We start from the raw sequence: 14,335 nt of genomic DNA on the forward strand, positions 1-14,335 counted from the left end.
TATTTCAGATCTCTTCCAACTTGGAACAGGCAGCATTTCATTCTGACTGGGACTGACAGATATTCTGCGTTCAGATTTGTCTTTCCAGCATGCCTTGGCTCAGCCAGCACCACTAACAGATATAAGGATCAAATCAGTGTTTGATGTACTGACAGAGAATTCCACATACCATCGCCTTGGATCAGGGAACTATTTTATAGCAAAGGAGGTATGGCAGTGAGCACATAACCATGGGATCCACTGATCCTTTTGTATACTGCACCATCCTGAAGCTGCTGGCTTGATTAAGGATTGGAACAACCTCTTACAGGTATAGCTGAAGTATTAATTTAGAGGTGATATTCTGCAAGGATGGGGCAACAGTCTTTAAATTGAGTATACGTCTTAAACCAAATGCCATTCTATGGTGCTATGTCCCCAGCAGAGAGGATACATGGGTCTGAGAATCAGGAATGGTAAGAAGGAGCATCCCTGTTCATCATCACTCTCATTGACCCATCTGGAGAATTTGCACACTTCCTATTTGCAACTCGAGATCCTATGTCCCAGATGGGGGATGCTTCCATTTTGGTACATGGTAGGTGTTCCACTAAACTTAAACTATGGTTGCTGCCTTGTCACTTTGGGCTCCCCATGTCACACCAGAAGACCAAGCACAAAATGGAGCAATTGATCCTCATCATCACGAGGAGGTGGGACTTTGGTTTGTGGTGGTGGTAAGGAGATACCCATTTTGCATCACGTGATCCCCTGAGGTCCCTTGGCACTTCCATGGCCAATCATAGCTTTAAATGGGCAAGGATAGCAGTTACAGCCTGGTAAAGGTACGGTGATCTGGGGCTCAGACTGTTCATGGATGAGGGTCTGGGTTGCCCCACCAGGCAAGTCACCTAGGTTAGCAGAAGGGCTAGCCAAAGGGAAGAGAAGGACAATCATCGGTCATAACTTCAAGACTAAGTGCAGCAAAAACTAAGTAACCCTCCTCTTGTGTGATTTCCCAGAGAGTATAACCTATCAGAATCCTGGAGAAATTGTGGGTGGACGGGGTGAATTTAACAGGAGGAGCAAGTGGATGTCAGTGGTGCTTCTTCTCAGGAGACTTACCCCCTTTTTCTTCTTTTTTTTTCAGTCAATTAAAAAAATTTTTTTAAATTCAAGTTAGTTAACATACAGTGTAGTATTGGTCTCAGGGGTAGAAATTAGTGATTCATCACTAAAATATAATGCCCAATGCTCATCCCAACAAGTGCTCTCCTTAATGCCCATCACCCATTTTGCCCATCCCCCCACCCACCTCCCTCCAGCAACCCTCAGTTTGTTCTCTATATTTAAGAGTTTCTTATGGTTTGACTCCCTCTCTGTTTTTATCTTTTTTTTTGAGAGAGAGAGTGAGAGAGAGAGAGAGAGAGAGGAAACACTGCAGGAAGAGGGGCAGAAAGAGAGGGAGAGAGAGAATCTTAAGCAGGCTCCACTCCCAGTGTAGAGCCTGACGGGAGGATTGATCTTACAACCCTGAGATCATGACCTGAGCCAAAATCAAGAGTTGGACGCTTAACCAACTGAGCCATATATATATATATATATATATATATATATATATATATATATATATATATATAGTATATAAATATATATATTTTACATATATATTGTGCATATATATATATTTTACATATATATTGTATATATACAACATCTTCTTTATCCATTCATCAGTCGATGGACATTTTGGCTCTTTCCATAATTTGGTTATTGTTGGTAGTGCTGCTATAAACATTGGGGTGCATGTGCCCCTTCTAATCAGCATTTCATATCCTTTGGATAAATACCTAGTAGTGCAGTTGCTGGGTCATAGGGTAGTTCTATTTTAAGTTTTTGAGGAACCTCCATACTGTTTTCCAGAGTGGCTGCACCCATTTGCATTTCTACCAAAGCGTAAGAGAGTTGCCCTTTCTCCACGTCCTTGCCAACATCTTTCGTTTCCTGACGTGTTAATTTTAGCCATTCTGCCCAGTGTGAGGTGGTATTGCATTGTGGTTTTGATTTGTGTTTCCCTGATGATGAGTGATGGTGAGAATCTTTTTATGTGTCTGTTAGCCATCTGGATGTCTTCTTTGGAAAAGTGTTTATTCATGTTTTCTGCCCATTTCTTAACTGGATTATTTGTTTTTTGGGTGTTGAGTTTGATAACTTCTTTATAGATTTTGGATACTAACCTTTTATCCAATGTCATTTGCAAATATCTTCTCTCATTCTGTCAGTTACCTTTTAGTTTTGTTGATTGTTTCCTTTGCTGTGCAGAGGCTTTTAATCTTGATGAAGTCCCAGTAGTTCATTTTTGCTTTTGTTTCCTTTGCCTCTGCACATGTGTCTAGTAAGAAGTTGCTGTGGCCGAGGTCAAAGAAGTTGTTGCCTTCTTTCTCCTCTTGGATTTTGATGGTTTCCTGTCTTACATTTAGGTCTTTCATCCATTCCAAATTTATTTTTGTGTATGGTATAAGAAAGTGTTCCAGTTTCATTCTTCTGCATGTCAGGAGACTTACTCTTGGCAGAGATGTCTGGGGAGGTTATACACTCTCATACCTCACACCTCTGCTAGTCAGCAGTCAGTCTTGGGGAAACGAAAGACCAGTCCCTCATGGGACACCAACATGGGGGTACAATTCTGTTCCAAAGCTCCCATGGATCCAGGCTAAACCTGTTCTCTAGTAGGGACCACACCCATGTTTGGCTTTCTTCACTTGCACTCTCCTATTCTCTTTGCTCCCCTTCTCCCCACAGCCCTCTCTCAATAAATCACTTTCTCAGGAATCCTTGCCTCAGACTGCTTCTATGGAACCAACCTCAGATAATACTGACAGATTATTTTTATTCCGTTAATGGCATATGTTCCTGGCAGTTAGATACTTCCAAATAATATAACGTAATGGCCACATATTGTTCTTTTTAAAAATTTTTATTTAAATTCAGTTTAGTTAACATATGGTGTATTATTAGTTTCAGGGGTAGAATTTAGTGATTCATCAGTTGCATATGACACACAGTGCTCATTCCATCACATGCCCTCCTTAATGCCCATCACCCAGTTACCCCATCCCCCCCACCCCCCTTCCAGCAACCCTTAGTTTGTTTCCTGTAGTTAAGAGTCTCTTATGGTTTGTCTCCTTCTCTGTTTTCATCTTATCTTTCCTTCCCTTCCCCTATGTTCATTTGTTTTGTTTCTTAAATTTCACATATGAGTGAAATCACATGGTTTTTGTCTTTCTCTGACTGACTTATTTAGCTCAGCATAATACCCTCTAGTTCTATTCACATCATTGCAAATGGCAAGATTTCATTCTTTTTGATGGCTGAGTAATATCCCATTTTATATCTATATATCTATATATCTATCTCACATCTTCCTTAGCCATTTATCTGTCAGTGGACATGTGGTCTCTTTCCATAGTTTGGCTATTGTGGACATTGCTGCTATAAACATTGGGGTGCATGTGCCCCTTCAAATCACTATATTTGTATCCTTTGGGTAAATACCTAGTAATGCAGTTGCTGGGTCATAGGGTAATAGTGTTTTTGAGTTTTTGAGGAACGTCCATACTGTTTTCTAGAGTGGCTGCACCCATCTGCATTCCCACCTAAGTGTAAGAGGGTTCCCCTTTCTCTGCACCCTCGCCAACATCTGTTGTTTCCTGAGTTGTTAATTTTAGCTATTCTGTCTGGTGTGAGGTGGTATCTCACTGTGGTTTTAATTTGTATTTCCCTGATGCTGAGTGATGGTGAGCATGAAAACCAAAGCTGGAGGCATCACAATTCTGGACTTCAAGCTGTACTGCAAAGCTGTAATCATCAAGACAGTATGGTACTGACACAAAAACACCACACACAAATCAATGGAACACAATAGAGAACCCAGAAATGGACCCTCAACTCTATGGTCAACTAATCTTCCATAAAACAGGAAAGAATATCCAATGGAAAAAAGATAGTCTCTTCAACAAATTGTGTTGGGAAAATTGGACAACCACATGCAAAAGAATGAAACTGGACCACTTTCTTATACCATACGCAAAAATAAATTCAAAATAGATGAAAGACCTAAATGTGATACAGGAATCCATCAAAATCCTAGAGGAGAACACAGGCAGCAGCAACTTCTTGCTAGACACATATTGTTCTTTTATATAAATGTAGTTTATTTAACTAGTCCCATTTCTAGACATTTAGATCGTTTCCAAGTTTTCACTGTTGTAAATAATGCTGAGAAGAACATCCATTGTTGACAAATCTTTGTACATACTCTTAATTATCTTAGTAGGTTAAATTCCTATGGGTGAAGTTGAAAAGTCAAAGGTCACAAACATTTTATCACTCTTAAAATAAATATCATGAACTTGGCCTCCAGGAGTGTTATGCTAGTTTATGAGTCACAGACAGTGTGGAAAGGAGACTTTTCCCAATATCCGCCAACCAGAAAATAATGAGTATAGACATCTTTGCAAAATTGATAGGTGGTTTGTTATTTTAATGTGCTTTATTTTGGTTACTAGGCAGTTGACTCATGTAATTTGGCCATTTGTATTTCTTTGGTGAATTGTCTGTTCAAAGCCTTTGCCCATTTTCTCATTGATTTATTCTTTGCTTCACTGATTTGAATTCTCTTTGTAATTGATTCAAAGTATATGGAAACTTCTCTTGTTAATGTCAAGGGTACTTCACACATCCTCAGAGTTGAATGCTGGGGTAGAGGTGCTATAACCCTCTTCCCTCATTTTAGGAGAAGAGAAATGGAGTCCTGGGTACATGCAGGGAAATATGGCATTAATTTGGCCTCATGGAGCACCTGGATGGCTCAGTCAGTTAAGCATCCACCTCTTGGTTTTGGCTCATGTCATGGGTCGTGAGATAGAGCCCCACGTTGGGCTCTGTGCTCAGCGCCGAGTCTGCTTGAGGTTCTTTCCCCTCCTTTTCCCTCCCTTTCTGCTCCTCCCCCTCCTTGTGCTCCCTCTCTCAAATAAATAAATAAATAAATAAATAAATAAATAAATAAATAAATAAAATCTTAAAAAAAAAATGGGCCTCAGAACTCTCAATCTAATTCTCTCTCCACTGCCTTCATTAGAAAATGAGGACTGATAAGAATCAACAGAATAGCAGCCACTCTTGGTCAGTCCCCAATGATAAAGAGGAGTGAGGTTCTCCTTTTTCTTAGGAATACTCATTTAAAATTAATTGAGCAGGTGTGGTTCAAAGCACTGTGTGCCTATGATATTATCTCCCCCAAATTCTGATAGGTATGTGCTATCATTACCTACATACCACAAATAAGGAAATGGAAGCATAGAGGGAGTGAAAAGCTTTTGGAAATCACAGAGGCAGTAAGTGACAGAGCTGAGATCCAAACCCAGGTCTCTCTAACTCTAGGGTATATGCTCCTATTACAGGATATACTATTTATGTTACACTTCCACATTGAGATATCTTTGGAAGAAGGGAAAGAACACTGCCCACAGTTCTGCCTTAACATAGCCACTGCTAGTCTGGAGTGTTTACTTGTTTTTTTCTACCTTCTTTCCTGCTGAAATCCTTCTGGACATCCAATTCTACAACTTTATTTTTTCTTTTATTACCCTTTGTGTCTCCATATTGCTTCATGGGTTTTATAGCCTCCTTCTAATGACCTGCATAATATTCCTTTGTTGGGCACACACTAACTTTCTAAATTTAGTGTTCTCCCACTGAAAATCTTGGGAGAGCTTCTCGGGACCCCTGCTGTCTCCCCTACAGCTCTCCTTGGCTCAATAACTCCGTTTTTACTTCATGCCTTGAGTGAAATGATACAAATTTAACTTGCAAATTGCCTGAGGATGTCTTTCATAGTTGTAGGCCTCTGTAAATTATAGGCAAATCTGCGTGTAGCCAGGCAAATTCTTCCCAACACTTTGACTTTTAAGAAAAATCTAGTGGAGAGGAGTGTGTAAGTGATTAAAATTTTTACTCTGAGTCTGTGTGTCTCAGTTTCTAAAGGGGTGAATGCATCTGCTTGTGTGAGCCGCGTATGTGAGACTTTAATAAGAAATCACATGGTACATTGTAAAGCATCTTAAAGGAGCAGCATTGACACTGACATATCATATTTATAGTGTTTGCCGTGCGTAGACATTAGGCAAGTTTTACATCCCTCTTAATCCTCCTCACAGGTACACCATTATTTTCTTCATTTTACAGGCAAACAAATGGGTCCAGAGGGATTAATCAACTAGTCTGAGAGTCCACAGCCCGTAGCAGGCTGAGCTGGTGTTTGAACCAGGGTTCATCAGAGCCTCTGGGCTGTGGGTAGTTAGGACAATGATGGAGGTTTGTGTCTTACTGACACAAACTGTCTTACTGTCAAACTGTCTTACTGATATATCAAAAGGCCTTCTGGTACGGTCTCTCCTTGAGGTGATGCCTTCTTAGCATTGTTCATTCCTGGGGGCTTGAGCTGGTTCAGTTTAGTGTGTTGGTCTTTGTTGACCCACCTGTATTCCATTTGGGGAGTTTGGGTAGGAAATATTTATGGGAAGTTTGGTTTTAGTTCAAGCCAGTTGCTCAATGGTCTTAGAAATCCTTTCCTGTTAGTTCATGTTCCAGTAAGACAGTTAATGCTTGGGCTCCTCTGGGCGCTCAGCAGACTAGTCTGGTTCATTTTATTGTGTTTCTTTTTTGCCACCTTTTTTTTTTTTTTAAGCTTTTATTTATTTTTTGACCGAGAGAGAGACAGCGAGAGAGGGAACACAAGCAGGGAGAGGGAGAAGCAGGCTTCCCGTGGAGCAGGGAGCCCGATGTGGGGCTCGATCCCAAGACCCTGGGATCATGACCTGAGCCGAAGGCAGACGCTTAACGACTGAGCCACCCAGGCGCCCCATTTTATTGTGTTTCTAAGGCCCACTTGGCTCTGTGTGGCTTCTCCAGCTCCAAATTTGCTCTCTCATCTCCATTTCAGCTTGAAAGATTCTTGGAGAGCTTCCTCCATGAAGAACTCCATTTTTGTGCTCAGTTTTGGGATCTTTGCTGAGCTGGGGCCCTTTGCACCAGCCCTTGCTCTCTGGTGGACCACCAAGCTCTCTGTTGACTTGGTACTCCCTGGCCTCCATCTCCACAAGGTGTGAACCGTCATGATCCCCAAGCTAAAACACTTCTAAAGGCAGAATTCTGGTGTTGACCCTGAGAGGGGAAAAAGGTCCCTGCCAGCCCACTGTGAATCTTTGTACTGTGTATTAAGGTTGAGGCCAACACATGGGTGCTTTTCTCATCTTTAAATGAACACAAAGTTAATGAGAAAAAAAGGAGCTTAGATGGCTTTTCTGGGAGGAGAAAAGACAATTATCTTCAAGTCTCTAAGGGCTTGTTGTTCAGTCCACGGAGATGAGGTATCTTCCTATTTCCCAACTCAGAGCATAGTGTAAGGGGAAATGAGTGAGGCTGCCCCACCTCAAGGTGTAGAGATGGACTTAGAAGCCACAATGCCTAGGATCAGATCCCTTATTATCCTGAGCAAGTTTTGTAACCTCTCCAGACCTTCTTGATAACCCTCTGAGGTATGCACTGCATTGTTTTATTGATGCATGCTGTTTTAACTTTTCTGAAAAGGGATGCATCTTTTTGTTTTGTTTTATTTATTATTTTTTATGTTTATTTATTTATTAATTTTATTATGTTACGTTAGTCACCATACAATACATCATTAGTTTTTGATGTAGTGATCCACGATCCATTGTTTTCGTATAACACCCAGTGCTCCATGCAGTACGTGCCCTCCTTAATACCCATCACCGGGCTAGCCCCTCCTCCCAGCCCCCTCCCCTCTAAAACCCTGTTTGTTTCTCAGAGTCCATAGTCTCTCATGGTTCATCTCTCCCTCCAATTCCGCCCCCCCCATCATTTTTCCCTTCTTTCTCCTAGTGTCCTCCATGCTATTCCTTATGTTCCACAAATAAGTGAAACCATATGATAATTGACTTTCTCTGCTTGACTTATTTTACTTAGCATAATCTCCTCCAGTCCCATCCATGTTGATGTAAAAGTTGGGTATTCATCCTTTCTGATGGCTGAGTAATATTCCATTGTATATGTGGACCACATCTTCTTTATCCATTCATCTGTTGAAGGGCATCTCGGCTCTTTCCATAGTTTGGCTATTGCAGACATTGCCGCTATGAACATTGGGGTGCATATGGCCCTCTTTTCACTACATCTGTGTCTTTGGGGTAAATACCCAGTAGTGCAATTGCTGGGTCATAGGGTAGCTCTATTTTTAAATTTTTGAGGCACCTCCACACTGTTTTCCAAAGTGGCTGTGCCAACTTGCATTCCCACCAACAGTGTAAGAGGGTTTCCCTTTCTCCACAACCTCTCCAACATTTGTTGTTTCTTTCCCTGTCCATTTTTGCCATTCTAACTGGTGTAAGGTGGTATCTCAATGTGGTTTTGATTTGAATTTCCCTGAAAAGGGATGCATCTGACAGCTGACAGGGTCTCACAAACTCCAGGGATTATTTTAGCTACTGAGGAATTGGGAGAATGTTCTAGGCAGAAGGGTGTCAGAGATTTTTGGGGACCTGCAAGAGCACAGAGGAATCAAACAGAGATGAATTCTCTCTAGCTGGGCCAGGCTTGCCTCCAGTGCTGCAAACCAGCATTGAGGTCTTCCCTGTTAGAATAAGCTCCATGAGGGCAGGGGCTCTATCTGTCCCATTCAACGGTTGTGTCCCAAGGGTCATCTAGCTTGGCACAAAGGGTCTGCTCCATAGCTGATTGTTGAATAATGAAATGAAGATTCTGAGTTTGCCCCCTCATCCCCAGTGACTTTTCACAGATGCATCCATCCCTGGTAGTCTCTGTTCCACAATCCTTGGGCACCTGATTCCATTTTCCCCACAGGACCACAGAGCTGGGTCCAGACAGCACCTCACCCCATTTCACCAGGCGTCCTGTAAGCAGCCATCACTCTCTGATGTAGAAAGGGCCTTAGTGTTCCTGGATGAGGACCAAACATGTGACTCCTGGTGCCCAAATTCTATTTTACACTCCATCCTCATCATGGGTCCCGAGTCCTGTTGAGCCGTTTGGTACCATGTTCAGGGAGTCCCACTTATCAGTGTCTTCCGAAGCATAGACAGTCACAATCATAAATAATTAGCATGATTTCCCATTTTAACATATTGCTGACTATACATTTCATGGGAACGAGCACTAGAGTTCATGAGAACAACAGATACTGTGTATAAATGAATTAGGAACAGCTCATTTACATGAAAAGGTGACTTTTTCCTAGTGTGAGATTTCACGTGGGAGATGAGGGAAACGCAGAGGGCAGGGTGGGAGGTGGCGGTGGTGGGGCTGAGTGCTCCGGTGGGTCGGAGGGAACCTTTGACATCAGGTAGTGCTTGTTTCAAATCCAGGCTCTTCCATTGACTCGCTGAGGGATCCTGGGTGAGTGGTTACACAACTCTGGGACTCAGTGTCTCCATCTGGGAAATGGGGCTTATCGTGGTGCCTACTTTATAGGAGGTTGTTGTGAACATTGTGTTAGATAACACATAGGACTGTAGTATCTGTGACATGTCCAGTGCACATCAGCAAATGTTCCTAGTAATGTCACTGTCCTGGTTTTTTTTTTTTTTCCTCTTTGGGCAGGACTTTGGCTCCCTCTGCTTTGTCCCTAGGTAGTTACTTGGCCACTAGTCTTTTCTGATGATTATTTTCATTTGTTTGTGAGGTATTCATTTGCTTAAAATCAATTTCTCCCAAGCTGGGCTGCCCATACACCATGGCTCTGCATGGGGGGAAAGAGAGCAAGATGGTATGTGTGTGGGGTGGGAATGGCCATGGGGTACGCAGGGAGATGGAGTGAGCCTGGCTCAGCTGTATACATATAATCAATAGGGGAAATCGACATCTTCGTAAAAGTTACAGGCCCTGCTGGGTGAGCTCTTTTCAGTGGTGCCAAGAAACACGCCTATTTCATTTGTCCTCTTCTTGGGGCCAGGATATGTTCGCCCTCAAAGCAGCAGGCAGCCTGGGAATGGAGTGGTCACATCATCCCTCATTGTTTCCAGCTTCCATCCGTGGAGGGTTTGGGGGTGAAGATACTGACAGAAACCTGGGAGCTGCTTTGCTTTTGAGAAGGGAAGGAAGTAAATACATTGAGCCATAAGCATTCACTGATTCACTCAGTATTTATTGAGTACCTCCTAGGTACCAGATGTGGGGTCAATAGCAAACAAGACAGACATGCCCAGACCTCTGTGCCCTGAGGGTCTGGTGGAGGATGGACATTTTACAGCTGTGATGAGTGCAGTGAGGAGGCTGGGGTCAGGAGAGCCTCTTCTGAGGACTTGGCGTGAAGCTGTAATCTGAAGGGTAAGCAGGTGCTGGCCAGGAGAAGGGCAGGGAGTGAGGAGAAGCATCCAGGCTGTAGGGAGCCCCCACAAATAGGCCCTGGAGTGGAGTGGGGGGGCAGGTGATTAGAGGGAAAGGAGGAAAGGGCTGGTAGCGTCCAGGTTTAGCAGGGTGTAGAGGGAGTCATGGTTAGGTGCTTGATCTTCATCCTGACAGCACGGGCAGGTCAGTAAGGAGAGAGAAGCGGTCACGTTTCTACTGAGAGGACCAGTCTGGTGCCCGTATGGAGAGTGAATCACACGTGTCTAGCAGAGAGGCAGAGACCCTTGTAGGGGGGTTCTGTGCAGTGCAGATGAACAGTGGTGGGGGACCGGACTCTAGAGGTGTAGCAGGGGGCAGAGTGGGTGCACCGGGAAATACCGCAGAGGTAGACTTGACATATTGGTGACTCACTGAAAGTGGGGACTGAGGAGGGAGTCAGAATGACACTGGCGTTTGGGGTGGTGCTGGTTCTCCTGAGGTGGGGACACAGGTGGGGAGCAGGTTTAGTGAGGAGGCATGGCTCAGGCACTCCGTTTTGGACACTGAATTCAAAGTGGTGGCGAGATGGCCAAATGGAGATGACACGTAGGAGGGAGATAGGAGTCTGCAGCTAAACATAAATCTGGGTTGATGACAAGGTGAGTATCGCAAGCACCTATTTTATCCCATGGAGCCCAGTGGGTGGTTCTCATTCTAGCCAGCAGAGCATTATGGAGTGGGAGCGACACTTAGAACTTTCCACTATGAGATCCACCTTCCTCGTTCTGTGACCTTCAGCAATTCATCTGACCTTTCTCTGCTCCCCTATCCTCAGCATAAAATGGTGATAGTTATGTCTGCTTCAGAATACCCAGGAGCACGTGTCTGAGGATCCATTAAACTGAAAATAAAACATGTGGAGCACTTTGGAAATAAGAACTATGTTAAAACAAGGAGTTATTATAGTTGTGCGTAAGCCAATGAAAAGCAGAAATATAGCCCCAAGGCTCAGTATTGATTTTGGTCCTGGGTACTTCCCGCAGCCGAATAAATCTGACATTTCTGCCCTCAAGTGCTGGCTGTGCTGACGGCAGGTCTCCAGCTTCCAGCCTCCTTACCCCTGTTCCAAGGTTACGTCCTTTCTCGGCTCTGGCCAGATCTAGCATCCCCACACCTGCCCGCGGTGCTCTGGCTGCCCTTCCCACACCGGTGGGTGGTTCCAGGGAACGTTCCAGTTGTGAAGTTGGAGACTGGCCAAGAGCAGATGCCCTCTGATTAAACTGGGGACAGGCCCTGCCAGAAAGGCAGAGTTTGGATCTGCAGGACAAGGGATTTAAGGGCTACCAAAGGAAACGCCTCTAGACAGTTTCCAAACTTCTGAATGCATGAAGGACTATGGAATGTGCTTGCTTCATTCATTCATTCATTCATGGATAAATATTTATTGAGTGCCCATTGACTGTCAGACTCTGAGATAAGCCTGGGAATACAGGAATAAAAAAGATGCTATGTATAACCTCCTGGAATTAACATTTGGACTGGGAAAGAGAGAGACAAAGGAACCAAATACTCTTACGGGACAACCAGGTACAAGGCTAGAGAGTGGTGATGCAGCTGGGCTGGGGAGGGCCTGTTTTAGATGAGGTGGTCAGGGAAGCCTTTCCTGAGGGGGTGACACCGAGCTGAGATCGGACGGCTAAGAAAGAGCTGACCTAGGAAGGGCAGGGAGAGTGCATTCCGGGCCAAGGACCTGGCCAGTGCCGAGTACCTGTGGTGAGAACATGCTTGGCATGTGTGCAAAACCATGACAAGGAGCATGGCAAGAATCCAGGGACTGGGAGGGAGGGAGAGAGGCCAGATGGAATAGGGCTTCCTCAGTCATGGGAGGGAGTTTGGGTTTTTTGTTTTTGTTTTTTTTTTTTGGTGTCACAGTGAACCATGGAATGTTTTTATTTTTATTTTTCCAAGGGAGTGGTTTCTGTTTGGAAGTGATTATCCTCAATGGATAATGGATTGGAGGGGAAAGGAAAGAATCAGGAAGACGAACCAAGAAGCCAGTGCAGTCCTCCAGGTGAGAAGCAGTGGCTGTGGGCCCAGGGGTGCCATGTGGGTGGACTGAAGTGGATGGATTGGAGGGGTGGTGGGCAGTGGAACGGGTCAGCTTGCTGATAGACATGAGGTGAGGGGCGAGGGCAAGGAAGAGACTGAAGATGCCTCCCAGGTTTCTGACCTTCGCAGCCATGTGCATGGGATTACATTTACTGCAATAGGGAATCTCTCAGAGCACAGGTTCACGGAGGGAAATCTAGACTCTTGGTTTCACCTGGCCCAGTCTGACACACCCATGGGTCATGTGGATGAGATGTCAAGTACGAAGTTGGACATACAGCTGAAAGTCACCAGACCCTTCGAGGCTGGAAATGCAATTGCAGAATCTCTGCACAGGACTGGAGAGGAACACCCAGGGACACGGTGTAGACAGAGCAGAGGGCCCAGGCCTGAGCCCTGAAAATGACCGGTGGGCATGGCCAGTGGGGAGTGGGAGAGCCAGCAGGGCTGGTGCCACAGGAGCCTCAAGAAACCTCTCAGAGGCCAAGAAGGGGAGGACTGAAGAAGGGGAGGTCTCCCACTCAGTGTGATGACTTGGAGGAGGTTGCTGATGGTGACAAGTCACTTCAGTCAGTGAGGATGAAAAGCACATGAGAGTGGGTGGAAGAAAGAACTGGAGCTGAGGAGGCAGAATGACATTTGGGGACAACTCTTTGGAGAAGTTTTGCTGTCAAATTGGGCAGAGAAATGGTGAAGTGGCTGCTTGGTTGGGTTTCTGTGAAAACTAAGAAATGCTCTCTCCATCATTTCTAAACCTCTTTCCCACTCTGATCCAGCCAGGACACGACCCTGAAATACCGAACATATTTCCATGATAAAATAAACTGTGGATGACATGTGGTCCCCAATATATAGCTGTGCCTCCACTCCTTTTTCTCCCTCTCAAGAATGCTTCTAGGAATGTAAATCAGTCAGAGCAATGTTGGGATAAGCATCTGCTACTTTTTAGGAAACATCACAATCCAATTTCCGCACATGAAACTACATGCAACCAAATTAGTTGTGGCACAACTTATATCTGACCACACCACACAGGTTGGGGAATGTTGGCTAGGTGTGGTCCCAGGCCACGGCTGGGTGCCATTCATTCATTCATCACCTATTTTCTGAGCACTCGCTGTGTGTCAGGAGCATGGTTCTGGGCAGTGGGGGCAGAGGTGAACGAGCCAAACGTGGCCTCCATCCTCCCCTCGCAGCCAGGTGGGGAGCACAGACATGGAGTAAGGAATTTCAAATGCAGGGAGCTGACAGCTGGAGAAGGGTGTTCTCAAGGAGAGCCTCACTAGGGTCTTGGCCTGGTCCACAGGCTTAGCAAGAGTTACTGTGAAGAGGTCAGGATGTATAAGCTACAGGGGTGAATTAATGAAGCCCATGTTGGGCTGGGTGTGGACCGTAGCCCAGGCAGAAGTGAGCACCCAGTGCTGGGGAAGCCTATCCCCACTGGGGTCTGTACCAAGACCAACCTGTCCTAGAAGTCAGGGAAGGAGGAAGGAGTGGCCTGAGAGGCAGCCGGAGCGGGGACCGATGTGCAGGGTCTGGGGGCTTCACTCAGAGTTTGGTTTTTATCAGGAAAGCGACGTGAAGGGTTTTAAGTGTGTGTGTTGAAGGAAGAGGGGCGAAGGTATCAGACGGGTTTTAAAAGAGCACTCGGGTGTCTGGGGAGTGGGGTGTGGTTGTACAAGAGAAAGGCAGCAGGTGAGTGTCACCCGTATGCACACAGGGCACTGTATTAATTCCTTTCCAGCCCTGTTCGACCAGGTGCTGGAAACCAGATGGTGGGGGAGGAGGAGGTCAAGTGCAGCGCCCTGCCCCCACTTCCTCCCCT

General features: G+C 45.0%; 1 long non-coding RNA gene across 1 annotated transcript in view; it reads left to right on the forward strand.

The window, feature by feature from the left end:
- LOC144381139 (uncharacterized) overlaps positions 1-12,657 on the forward strand; it is a 107,209-nt gene extending 94,552 nt beyond the window's left edge. The window contains exon 3 of the long non-coding RNA XR_013445834.1: positions 12,370-12,657. This is a non-coding gene — a long non-coding RNA (uncharacterized LOC144381139). The remainder of the gene's footprint in view (positions 1-12,369) is intronic.
- Positions 12,658-14,335: the final 1,678 nt, after the last annotated feature.

This window comes from Halichoerus grypus, chromosome 2 (genome assembly GCF_964656455.1).
Source record: "Halichoerus grypus chromosome 2, mHalGry1.hap1.1, whole genome shotgun sequence".
NCBI classification, from domain to species: Eukaryota; Metazoa; Chordata; class Mammalia; order Carnivora; family Phocidae; genus Halichoerus; species Halichoerus grypus.